This window comes from Peromyscus eremicus, chromosome 15, assembly GCF_949786415.1.
Source record: "Peromyscus eremicus chromosome 15, PerEre_H2_v1, whole genome shotgun sequence".
In the NCBI taxonomy this organism is placed as follows: Eukaryota; Metazoa; Chordata; class Mammalia; order Rodentia; family Cricetidae; genus Peromyscus; species Peromyscus eremicus.
The window spans coordinates 57,194,453-57,207,430 of record NC_081431.1 but is presented as its reverse complement, the minus strand read 5'-3'; positions in this window follow the sequence as shown (position 1 = coordinate 57,207,430).

The following is a 12,978-nucleotide window of genomic DNA, read 5'->3' as shown; positions in this document are numbered from 1 at the left end:
CGAGGCATATTAAGTCATGGAAATGAAGGGGAAGAGCCAGACTGTCTGTCATGGGTACCTATTGTGCATCAGGATCAGGCACTGTAGTGGGAATCCTGCCTGTGTTATCACATCCATTATCTCATTTAAATCTCTTGGCGGCTCCTCAGACAGCCTCTGCTTTCCTGGTGAAAAGGAGGCTCAGGGAAACGAATCTGATTTCCTCTTAATCACACAGCAACTGCTCAGTCTTGCTGGCTTCTCCGGAGATCCAGGAATCATCATCATCCCTGGGTGCAAGTAGCTAGCTCATGGTGTGTCCCGGTCCCTCTGCTCTTTTGAAACCAGTGACTGCCAGTCCTGGCAGGACTGACAGAGCCCTTGGCAGACAGGGTCACAATCACAAGGTACCTCTGGGTGGATGTGGACACAGCGGAAATGGGTGCTGAGATTCTGCAGAGCACAGGAAATGAGAGGGCTTTGTTGCCTTGGCAACGGGCGGCCGGGGTCAGCGGCAGAGCAAGGCAATCACAGGGCTAACGGAAGAAAACAGGCCATATTGTCAGGTCTGAGGTTCTAGGGATGGAGGACGCATAGAGGCAACCCCATTCCTATACCTGGGCTCCGGCGAACATGTGCTTCGGAGGACAGACCCCAAGTGAGGGAGACTGCAGCGGTTAAATGCCTCTTCTAAGGGGTGGAGGAGGGGTGGCAGCTGCCTGCTGGGGTTCACCCACAGCCTAGCCCTATCCGGAGCACAGCCGCCAGCCAGCCAGCTGGGGACCTTCCCGCTAAGACCAGGCTGTAGGCAGGGAGAGGGAGCTGGGCACCACGTTAACGTCCCCATAACCTCTCCTGTGCTTCTACCACATCTGGCCTGAGAGGACTCACCTTACCTGCTAGCTGGCTAGAGAAGCCTCCCCGTTCTCTAGACCTGTCCTCACAGGCTGCAGAGAGGAAAGGCGTGATTGGGGCTTATGAACAATGACCCTGAAGCAAGAGAGGAACAGAATTCAGGGCTATCTTGACAAGCATCTCGCCAACCCACCCCCACCCCACCCCCCAGGCCAACACAGGAAGGGGCCTGACCCAGGCAGGTGCTTGATCTTGGATCAGAAGGAGGGTAGCTGTGGGCACAGGCTGCGTCGGGGCCATGCTCCTCCCAGGGAAGGAGAGAACCTACTTCTCTCCACCTGCTCTGATTTTCCTGGCGGAGTTTTTCAGGTCAGTTTATTGAGGGCACACAGGAGGGCCGGGTAACCTTTCCCTGGGATGGCTCTGGCATGTCTTCTTTTGCTGGCGATAAAACCTAGGACTGTGCACATGCTGCTACAGAGCTACAGCCCACACCTTTTCTTAATCGTGCCAAGAAGAGGAACGCCATGTGTTTTACAGCTAAAGCATCTTCCGACGTTATCACCTTTATGCTCAGAGTGACCCCATGAGCAAGGCAGGGCCAGTGGCAGCTTTCTCTCTTTTTTGTTTACAGATTAAACAGCAACCTAGAAGTAAATAAGTGTCCAAGATCGTACTACTGGTTGGAAGTCAGGGCCCAGCTCTCTGCCTCCAGCACCCTCCTCTCTGTACATCTGTCTTCGTCAGGGTTTCTGTTGTTGTGATAAAATACTGCAACCAAAGGCAACTTGAGGAGGAAAGGGTTTATCTCCACTTACAGCCGCATCACAGTCCATCACTGAAGGAAGTCAGGGCAGGAACTCAAGGCAGGAACCGGGAGGCAGGTACTGAAGCAGAAGCCATGGAGGAATGCTACTTCCTGGCTTGCTCACAGGTCAGTCTGGTGGGGACATTTTCTCAATTCAGGTTCCCTCTTCTCAAATGACTCTATTTTGTGTCAAGTTCCCCCCCAAAATCTAACCATGACAGTGACCATGGTCTTATGTGCCCAGCATGCTGAGAGACAGAACGGGAGCAGGAGAGACAGCAAGAGACCCCAGGGGACCCCTTATTCCCACTCTCAGTGCTGCCCCAGAAAGGCAGTGTGGAGACACAGCCAGTGGCCAGCATCTCTGCACCTGCCCTAGACTGTATTTAACACACACACACACACACACACACACACACACACACATACACACACACATACACACATATACACACACACATACACACACATACACACATACACACACACATACACGCATACACACACACATACACGCATACACACACACATACACGCATACACACACACATACACGCATACACACACACATACACACACACATATATATACACACACACACACACACACACACACACACACACACACACCAAACTAGAGTATCTTATACAATGTCAACGTGAACTTGAACAATGGCAGAAGGACATCTTTGGGGACAGGGAACGTAGCTCCAAGAGTGCTTGCCTAGCATGCATGAGGACCTACATTCAATTCTCAGTACAAAAACAAAAACAAACAACCAAAAACCCATGTTTGGTTCCCTCTCTTTTGAGTTATTAGCTCCAGGGGCTACGGCACCTCTGTGTCTCCATGGAATGCAGAAATCATCATGCTTGTAGATCCTGGGAGTCATTTGCTTCAAGAACTAAAGGTAGAGCTACAGGTAGTGATGCACACCCATAATCTCAGCACTTGAAACAGAGGCAGGAGGATCACTGCAAATTCAAGACCAGTCTATATAGTGAGTCCCAAGCTAGTCAGGCTACACAGTTAGACTCTGTTTCAAACAAGCAGAAACATAAACAAACACACAAAAAAAACTAAATAAGAAAATAAACAAAAATACAACAACAACCACAAAACTGAAAGGGGATCTAAATCCTTCATAAATCAACTTGGTCCACGAAAGCCCTGGTATCATAGGAGGTCTGCGGCAGCTCCTAGCTGCCTCATACTAGACAGTGGCCAGGCTGAATCTCCCTGGAAGGGAGCCGAGTGGGAACGGGTTACAAACCTCAGCACTTCTGGTCAGGTCTGACTGCCTCTACCCGAGCAAGGCTTTGACTAAGTCTGAACTACCCTGTAGTGTCCTTGAATACTTGGGGCTGTTGATGGTTATGGACAAATGTGGTGATGTATTGTGTACCCCAATAAAACTTGTATGAGGATCAGAGGCCAGAGCCAGCCACTAGATTAGACATAGAGGCCAGATAGTGGTGGCACACACCCTTAGATCACTCTGGAAGCAGAGATCTGTCTGGATCTCTGTGAGTTCAAGGCCACACTGGAAACAGAGCCAGGCAGTGGTGGCACACATCTTTAATCCCAGTACTGGGAAGCACACATGCCTTTAATCCCAGGACGTGACGGCTGGGTGGAGAAAGGTATATAAGGCCCGAGGAAACAGGAACTAAAGCAGTTCAGCTGAGACCCTTTCGAGTGAGGACTCAGAGGATTTCAGTCAGAGGATGCGTGGAGTTGTTAAGGTAAGAGGTGGTGGCTGTGGCTTGCTCTGCTTCTCTGATCTTTCAGCTTTTACCTCAATATCTGGCTCTGGGTTTTTTAATCATAAGACCATTTAACATTTGAACAACAGACCAAGGTTCTGGGGATTGGAGAAGCTGCCTGGGTTGGCTCTGAGCAGGGAGGAAACATGTTTTTCCCCATGTGATCTGCTAACAGGAAGCAGCTGGGAAGAGTGGGGAGCCAAGGAGGCCTTACCCTGCACAGCCATCCTGATCTTTTAGTTTGATCTTCTTCCCTAGGACCTGTCATTCAAGCCCTCTGGCCTAAGGGGACCACCAGAAACTTCTATGTGTGCACGTGGGGACTTTCAGACCAGATAGACACCCTGGAGAAAAGGGGGGGGGGTCATGGGCAGCCTGGGGACCCAGAGACCATGGCAATGAAGCCCCCTTTCCTGAACACACACGCTACTGGGGCTGGCAGTGTGCAAACAAACATGGCTTATGTTAGCTCAGTGAATCACTTGGTAAAGTGTTTATGGCTAACATCGCCATTTCATAGATGAGGAAACTGAGGGCAGAGATGGACAACAAAATCCCTGATGCCACTGTCAGTGTCAAATCCACCTCCATTGAGCTGACTGTGTATCTAGGGTGTTTGGGGTCATGTGTGGATGCAGTCACAGAGACATTGCCGGAAAAGAACCTGGGCCCCCTGGTTACCAGCCGAGCCACCGTCCAGACTCAGAAGGCACAGACAGCACAGCACAAGGGACTTTGGGGCTTAGAATGCAGCCTTCGGAGGAGGCGGTGGGTGCTGGTATGGTGTTGACAGCTGGTCTTTGGGCATGAGAAAAGTCACGTCGGGTTCCGGGGCTCTTGCACTGGCAGCCCAGATCTTCCCACAGGAGACTGCCCATGAGGGCCAAGAAGAACTCACCCAAGACTACAAGTGATGGGATAAAGGCCTGGCTCTGGGCCAGTGCCAGCCCGGCAACCAGCTGCAAGCGCAGTGGGAAGGGGCTGTGTGGCAGACAACCACAGCCTCCTCACCAGACCACCCCATCTCCTTGGTCTCCGTTAGGTGAGATACCCACACCAGCGACTCCTCCAGTGAATGGTCTGGGCAGCCTGTGGTATGTGATTTCTAGTCACTCAGTTGGACCATAGGGTATTTTGTTGTGAATCAGGTTCTTCCTGTGTAGGCGTGGATAGCCTAGAACACACAACAATGGCCCTTCCTCAGCCTTCCGGGTACTGGGATTACAGGTGAGCCTCACCATGCCCAGTTTCTAACCACAAGATCTCGATGGAGAAAGGACATTCCAAATGTACATCTGGGGCTCATAATCATGGTGCATGGAAGGCCTTGGAAACACATATGCCTGGCCAAGCTGGCGTCCAGGAGCCTGGAGGAAGCCACAGGGTTTCATGGAAAGGTATCTCTTTGCTCACCATGAAATCAGTTCTCTCCACAAAAGTGTCGGGACACAGACTGTTGCAGAGCTGGATTTGAACACAGGTTCCAGGAGCCACAAGTCCCATCTTCTCAGACTTCTGACAGCCTTGGGCTCAATAACGTCTGTACACACAGGATATCCGCATTCCTGGTTCAGGGACACTGTGTGGATATCGGTGTCCCTTAGCAATACAACCAGGATCATTAACAGAGAGTACTGGCTCCCTGAGCCTCAGCTTTCTACTCGAGTGTTAGCAGATGCCATCCAGCTGTGGCCCTCACCCTTCACCTGGTGACTCATCTCCTGCGTAGACTCCAAACCCATTAGTCCCTAGGCCATGGGCCCTCTGGACAGCCTATGCCTTTTAGCCTGTGGGCAGTTCTGTCTAAGGGAAAAACAAACAAAACAAAACAAAACCCCAGCAAAGATAACCTCTGAACCAGCAGAAGCCAGCTCCCCAGGAACAGGGTGGGGATGTTTGGGGATGCCCCGCTGTAGCTGATGATTTTCCCATCTTGTCAGGCCGGAAGTGACAGGGTGTGGGGAGGGTGTGATACTGGTTTCCAATGCCACCCAGTTCAAGATCCTAATCAGAGTCCCCGTGAGAAACAGCTGATACTAGTCTGGTCTTCCGGTGGCTGGGGGCAGGGGCAGGAGAGGGCAGACTATCCCAAAACACTAATGAAGCTGTCACACTGTCTTCCGGAGATTATTCACAAAGAGAGATCACAGATAGATGAGCAAATTATGGTACATGCACGAGAAACAACGTGAAAGGATGTGCACGGAGCTCTGGGTAATATGGGAAACCACCTGACATAACATAAAAATATGAAATTATATGCAGGCCATGATCCTGACAGTGTAGAGCCAACTTTAAAAGTAGAGATGAGGATGACGTCTGCTTCCTGAGTGGGGGATTCTGGCTGCTTAAAGATTTTCTATTTTTCTTTGATCTTGACTAATAAGGAAAAAAAATTCTACATGCTACACAAAACCTGGGTTGGGGAGGGGGAGAGGAATGGTGGATGGGGGAGGGCTTGTGCCTCTGGCTCACCAAGGGACAAAGGGGTCTGTGTGTGTTTGTGGGTGGGCAGAGGAAGAAAGCTGTCTATGAGGCCTGGTGTGGCCTTGAGACTGGATGGGGGAGATGGCGTAGAGCTGGGGGAGGGCATTTGGAGAGCTTGCTAAGGGGACTCTCTCCCTGGAAGGGACAGACCCAAGAAGAATGGACTAGCCTAGGTAGAAAAGATGCTATGAAGCATGTGTGAACCGAGGTTGTGCCCTAATCGACGTCCTGGTGCTGGTGGAGCAGAGGAGGCAGAGGAGGTAGATGACAGGGGTGGGCTTAGAGAGGGACATTCCAGAAGGTCTTAGAGTGAAGTGGGGGGTGGGGTGGGTGAGGGTATAGCTGTGCATCATGGAGCCAGAGGAAGACCTCTTACAGAACAGTGGGCCACAGGACTGCCCGAGAGAGGTGGTCTACCCTCGGCTATCAGGAGCCAGCCAGCTTCCCAACTTAGCAGCAGAGCACCAGGTTAGCCTGGAGGGCTGGAGGCAGGGACAGAGCAAGGGAAGGCTCTGGAGGCCACAGGAAGGAGTGTGGACGGGGTCAGCAGAGAGCCCAGGGCTTCAGGAGACAGAGGGGCAGCCAGAATCAGAAAGAAAATGCCAGCCAGAGACTGGGCACCCGAGAGGGTGGCTGCATTTCAAATGATCTTCTAAAGCAAAGTCTGAAAGTGGTGCCTAGGGGCCTTTGGGTATTAATTTTTGGTTTAGTTCAGTGATTGAGGGTTGGGGAAAGGGTATGCCTGGCACCCCCGGGGGTAAAGTGCTGATCTGAAGCCACAAGACTCCTGGAGGGCAAATCCAGCTCACCATGTGGCCTACAGTCCTACCTTCCACTCTCTAGGCCTCAGTTTCCCCTAGAGAGGTAGGGGCAGGGTGACAGCCTTTCTATTATCAGGGGCTCTGGTAATAAAAATGATTGTAAAACTCTTTTCAAATGGTGCGGCCGCCTCACAAGGGAGGCAATTCTTTCCCACAGAGAGGGTTCAGTTCCTGCAGGGATCTGCTTGGAACCTCTCTGCCCTTCAAAAGAGGGGCCCTTCTGTTCCCTTGTGATCTGGGTGAATGCTGTGTCTCTGGGGTAGCAGTGGCCCGGGCCCCGTGCCCGTCGCTGGCAGCCGCCTGCACACAGCACAAGGGAAACTTTGTGTGCCTCCCAAGCCTGGTGTGTGAACTGCCAAGTGTGTGTGGGGGGGGGTGGGAGTGGGGGACTTCTCTTTTGACAGTGGAGGAAACTGAGGCACAGGGGGGGAAGCCAATAGAAACTAAGACTTATCTTGAAAAGTGGTACTGAGAACTAGCATGTAAAAAGTACTGCGTGGCTTATGTAGTAATAATGATAGCGTGGTGGTGTGATTTGAAAGGTCCTCACTCTGGGCCTGTGACCCGTCACCTCACATTCCCACTGCGGCAGGCATAAGCCATTCCCACCTACGAATGTGTCTTCCACACCATGATGGCTTCCTAGGCCCTCAAACTGTGAGACAAAGTAACAATAACAAGAACAACAACAACTCTCCTATAAGCTACTTTTTATCAGGGGTTTGGTCCAAGCAACAAGAAAAAATAACCCAGCCGCCGTGGTGGCACATGCCTTTAATCCCAGCACTCGGGAGGCAGAGCCGGGTGGATCTCTGTGAGTTCGAGGCCAGCCTGGTCTATAGAGCGAGATCCATGACAGGCACCAAAACTACACAGAGAAACCCTGTCTCTAAAAACCAACAAAACAAAACAAAACAAAAAAACAAAAACAAATAAACAACAACAACAAAACCAGAAAAAATAACCCACACAGAGGGCAAGGCCCAGGTGCTTATCCAGCGCTCACCATGGCGGTCACTTCACATGTGTCACCTTTTTTGACATCTGTTTATTCACAACAAAAATACGCTAGGATGGGACTCATCAATGTCCCCCTTCTGTCAGAATGGTAAATCCCGAAGATGTTCATTCTTTATTGTTCAAACTGTGGGTGTCACCAAAGATGGAAAAGGGCCTTTGCCGATGTGAGAGGTCTTGGTGGGGAGTGAATCCTAGACCATCCAGGTGGACTCGATCTTATCGCACAAGTCCTGACAACCCAGAGCCTCTCCCTGCCGCACTGGGAGGGACGGCCGCCCAGGGGCTTGTCTGGTTCTTGCTGATTTTGGAGGAGCAGGAAGAGCCTCCGGCCAAAACCGCAGATGGTCTTTAGAAGCCATCAGGGACAAGGAACAGATTCTCCTGCAGCATCCAGAAGGACACCCTCTACAGATATCTTGATTTTTATCTTATTTCCTTTCTTTCTTTTTAGTGCTAGGGATGGAACTCAAGCCTCTATGCATGCTGGGCAAGTGCTGTACCATTGACCTGTGTCTGATTGTATTCAGCCATACCCTTTGGGCTTCTGATGCACGAGGCTGTAAGAGAACACATTTGTGTTGTTTATGCCATTCAGGTTGTGGTCCATTTTACAGAAGCAGAGGAAAGCATTCCACTCCCTCTTATAGGTGAGGGTGAGAAGAGTGAGCGAGGTCCCGGCAGAACTGCTGGAGGTGGAGGGGCTCACCTTGAACCCGTGCCCTCTCACAACGGGGACTGACTTCCACAGAATGGCGGGCCCTGTGCCATGTACGGCACTGAAAACAACCAGATCCCCTTGAGACGTGTCCGCCAACATAGCCTCTGCTGTCCACAGCTCCCGCTCACCACGGTCACAGCATCGGCCTTCCACAGCTCTTCAAACACCACCTTGTTCCACCCTTACAGCAGTCCACTGAAATGGGAACTGATACTCTCACTTGTAGATAGGGATCTGAGGCTCTGAGAAGCAAGTGTTGGTTACAGGGTCCCCAGCTCGCTACATCAGATGACCCCAGACCTCCTGCATCCGACTCTAGACTCTGGGCTCTTCCTTACCTCAGGTGTGGAGGGATCCTGCAATACTTGGAGCAGAGATTTAGGGTACCACTACCCCATCAGTGTAGGGGATAGGAGTCTCAGGTCCTCTGACCCAGTTTCAACAAACTTCTCCCAGGCTGAGCTACACCACAGAAAAGCACGTTGGGTCAGTCATCAATGCACTGATGCACTCTTTGTCATCCAATCTGGCTTCTCGTGTCCAGAGGCTCTTTGAGTGGCTGTGTTCTAAGGGTAAGCCTTTCCTGCTCCTGAGGGGCACACAGGGAGACTGTCATTAGGGCTCACACTGTAGGCTTGCACCCTCAGACTCTCCTGTCACCTCTTAGTCTGTTGCTCCCCACCCCATTGTCCCATTGTCCTCCCTGAGGGCTTGGCTACAAGACCAAGACAGCTTAATCAGGGCCCAGGCCACCCCTAAATCTCACAACCGTCTATCCTGGCAAGACTTGTTTACCAAGCATGCTCCCTCACAGGACCTGGCTGACCCAGCCCTCACCCTGAGCTGCTGTTATCTTCCCTTTTCAAAAGAGGAAAGGGTTACTCAGATTGTGAGCTGCGTTCACCATCGTCCAGGACTTGGACAAGGTCCTGACCTCCGAATCCATCTCCCTTTCCACTGCTTTGACCATAATGCCTGTTGACCAGCACTTGAGACAGAACCTGCCCCGCCCCCAGGTTCTGCCTCTGCTCACCTCCATTGCCCCTAGGCCAGGAAACGCCAAGAACAACCTGAGAATCCCATCCCAGCTGAAACAGACGGAGAAAGCCACCTCCTGCTTTCACACATTCCCAAAATGACCTGTGTGAGATCATGCCCTCAGCTACACTCAGCCAGCCTGGGCACTCTGAGAATGTGATGCATAGAGTACTCTGTCCGTTCTCCAGTCCTAGCCAGCTGAGAGTCACCTGTGTCCCAGACCAGGGACCACTGCCCAGCCACACCTGGCTGGCTAACTCCATATGTCCCAGGCCTCAGGCCTTAGGCAGCCCAGCTGCCTAGGAGTGGCTGTGATGGGGGAGTGAGTCATGGGGCCTGGAATCCCAATTCTTCCAGGACTTCATTCCTCCCAGCCAGCTCTCCATCTGCCCTCCAGATGTCTGCACTTCAGAAACACTCTCTGTCCACAAGGACCCGAGTTCTAGGGTACACGTACGTAACCTTAGGGAAACACCTTGAGAGCTACCAGGTGCCTTCATAAGCAGCGGGCCACTCGATGATTCTCAAATTTCAGTGATCATACTTGGTGGGAACCCTGGCTTCCCACAGAACAGTGCTTACTGGCTAAAGCATAGGAAGCTGCTGAGGAAACACAGCCCCTACCTGCAGAGATCTCCCAATCTGGTGATCAAGACACGGAGACTCTGAGACAAGTGGGGAACGTAACCCTAGACCTCAAGTCAACCCAACTGTGGAAGAGCCAGGGCTTCACGTGAGGTAGGTAGGTAGGACCATCTCTATCCCTGGAGAGCTTCCAACGTCTAGAAATAAAGGACTCAGAAGAAAAGCCTAGGAGCAAAGATGGAAGAAAGAGAAATAAGTGGATTCTCATGTAACGCCTACTATATGATATAATACCTACTGTATGAGATGATGCCTACTGTATGATATAATGCCTACTGTATGATAAAATGCCTACTGTATGATATAATGCCTACTGTATGATATAATGCCTACCGTATGATATAATGCCTATTGTATGCCCGTTTCACATACGTTCAGTCTTCGATAGCACTCACAGTCCTCTCATTCAATCACAGCTAATAAGTAGCAGACCCCGGATGCAAAGTCAGGTGGGACCACACCCTGCCTCTGGGTGGCCCTGTGTGTGACTGCTCATTCATCTCTTCCCGTGTTATCATCTAGACAAGAGTCGGCTCGTCTTCCCATCTGTATCCTCTAATATTAAATATCGCTACATCTAGGAGAGCCGCCCTGACCATATTCCACTGCAACCAGATGGTCTGCTAACTCTGTCCACGTAAAGACAAGAGAAGGATCCCAGAAGAGCTCTCATCTTCCTGCTAGAGAAGCCCTCATAGTGTAAGGGCAAGCTGTGATCCAGACAGGGCTGTTTGGGGGTCTCTGGGATGGAAGGCTCAAGGTGATGGAAAGGCCCCAGCTTGGCCTCAGCCCAGTTTCTAGGTAAAGCTGTGGCTTAGGGTCTCTAGAAAAAGCAATGGTTGGAGGCACACAATAGGAAAGCCTGTGGTGGGGGAAGGGTACGAGGGGGTGCTGCAGAAATGCCCAATGCAGGCTCCCTGAGCCCACTGCCTGCTCTGTAGCACCCAGGATAGAAAGCAGCTCGGCCTGTCCATCACTGTATCAGAGCCCCCGGAGACCCAGCTTACGGCACAGAACCACAGACCCCAAAGTGCTTTGCAGCTCCTCCATTCCCAAGAAGAGGTCTGCAGAGAGGGAGAGAAAAACACAGCCACATGGTCACAGATACGGGTTTGTAGAGAGAGCAGTTTCCCTCTATGTGAGCAGCAGTTGGGACTTGAAGGAACAGGAGACAGGATTTCATTAAATGGTTGCTTCTCCAGGCATGCTATGGCCAAGGGCTCCGTCAGTGAACCAGGGTCTTGTGCTTGTCCCTGCTCTTCCCGTACTTGCTCCAAATTGCCCCAGACACAGGAGCCCTGTTGGTCATTAGTCAAGGAAGTCCGAGGCTAAACCAATGATGATTTGGGGTGGGTTTTGTCTATCTACAATGGGCAAGTTAGCGTGGCCACACGGGAAGGTTTGCTGAGGGGTGGGGGGAGAGCTGGCTGTGACTTCTAGTCCCAATAACTGCAAGAAAAGAAGATTTCAGAAACAGACAGGCTGGAAAACACCGACGTTTTGCTTATGTCAACCAACACCATTCCTATCCTGTGCAAAATCACCCAACATACCTAATGGACTCTGCATCCTGAAGTCCCAGGAGAAGGAAGCAAGAAGCTTCGTTTGTTCTGTGGGGACAAGGGCAGTTTGTAGTAGATAGTACCTAAGCCTAGAATCAGAGTCCTAAACATCACCAAGGAGAACAGATCAGCTCTGCTCTCCAGGCCATTAAAATCCTAGGCTCGCTCACCCTACCTAGTTTTTCCATACAGTGCAGGGCTGCCCCACCCAAGGCTCCCACCCCCAGTCTTTCAGCTAGCGTAGAGTTGAGTGGCTAAGCCTGGCTGCTTTTCCCAGCCCAAATGACGCAGGGGCCAGCTGGCTGCTGCAGAGGAGGGCGTGGGAATCCTGTGGGTTGTGCTGGGCAACTGTGCCCTCTTGTGGTAGCCACAGAATGATGCAAGGACATGCAGACAAAGGATGAGCCAGATTTCCTAGCTCCCTTTCCCAGAATCTCATCCCTGGGCCCTTAGACACAAACTCGTGTCAGTCGGCTTAGTCCTACTCTAAAGGAAGTGGAGGAGGACACTGCACTGTTTTTGCAAGCTTCTAAACCAAACCCACCTAGGAGAGAGAAGGCCAGTGCTTCCACATTCCAGGAACACCCTCTGGGAAAGCCCTCATCTGGCTACAGCATCCGCTCATCTCTGTCAAAACTCTTTGCTCTTCTGTCTGAGAAACTAACTCTGCTAGAGGAAAAGCCTAAGCCTCCCTCCCTATACTGAGGTTCAAAAGGCACAGTATAGGCTTCTTTGAGGATGAGGTCCTGCTTCCAGTCGCTCCAAAGGGGACCAAACACCCCCTAAGGCAGGAGCATTCACTGACTGAGGATCCATTTCATGCCAAGTTTGCAGCCACAGCCTCTCAGCAGGATCAAAGAGACCATAACCAAAGCCCCATTTAAAGAGAGGAAGGTCAGGCCTCGGAAGGTCAAGTGTCTTGCTCATAACCTACCATTTGTCAATAACCTCCAGTTTCCACAAGCCTGGTGCTAAGTGTGTTATACAGACAATCTCATTCTGTGCCCATGGGCTAGGCTGCCCCAGGTAGCAGGTTAGAGTTAGCCCCAGGTTACAGATGAAGGTTCAGAGGCAGGAGGGGCATGTGGTACATACAAAGTTACAAATACAAAAGTCAGATACACACCTAGAAAGTATCAGAAGCATAGGAACACACTTCTATTCCATCCTTATTCTAACACTGGCTTTATATACTTATCTCATTTTATTTTTATGTATGTGTATGTATATGTGTGAGTGTATGTGTGTGAGTGTATGTCACATGCATGGCAGTGTCTGC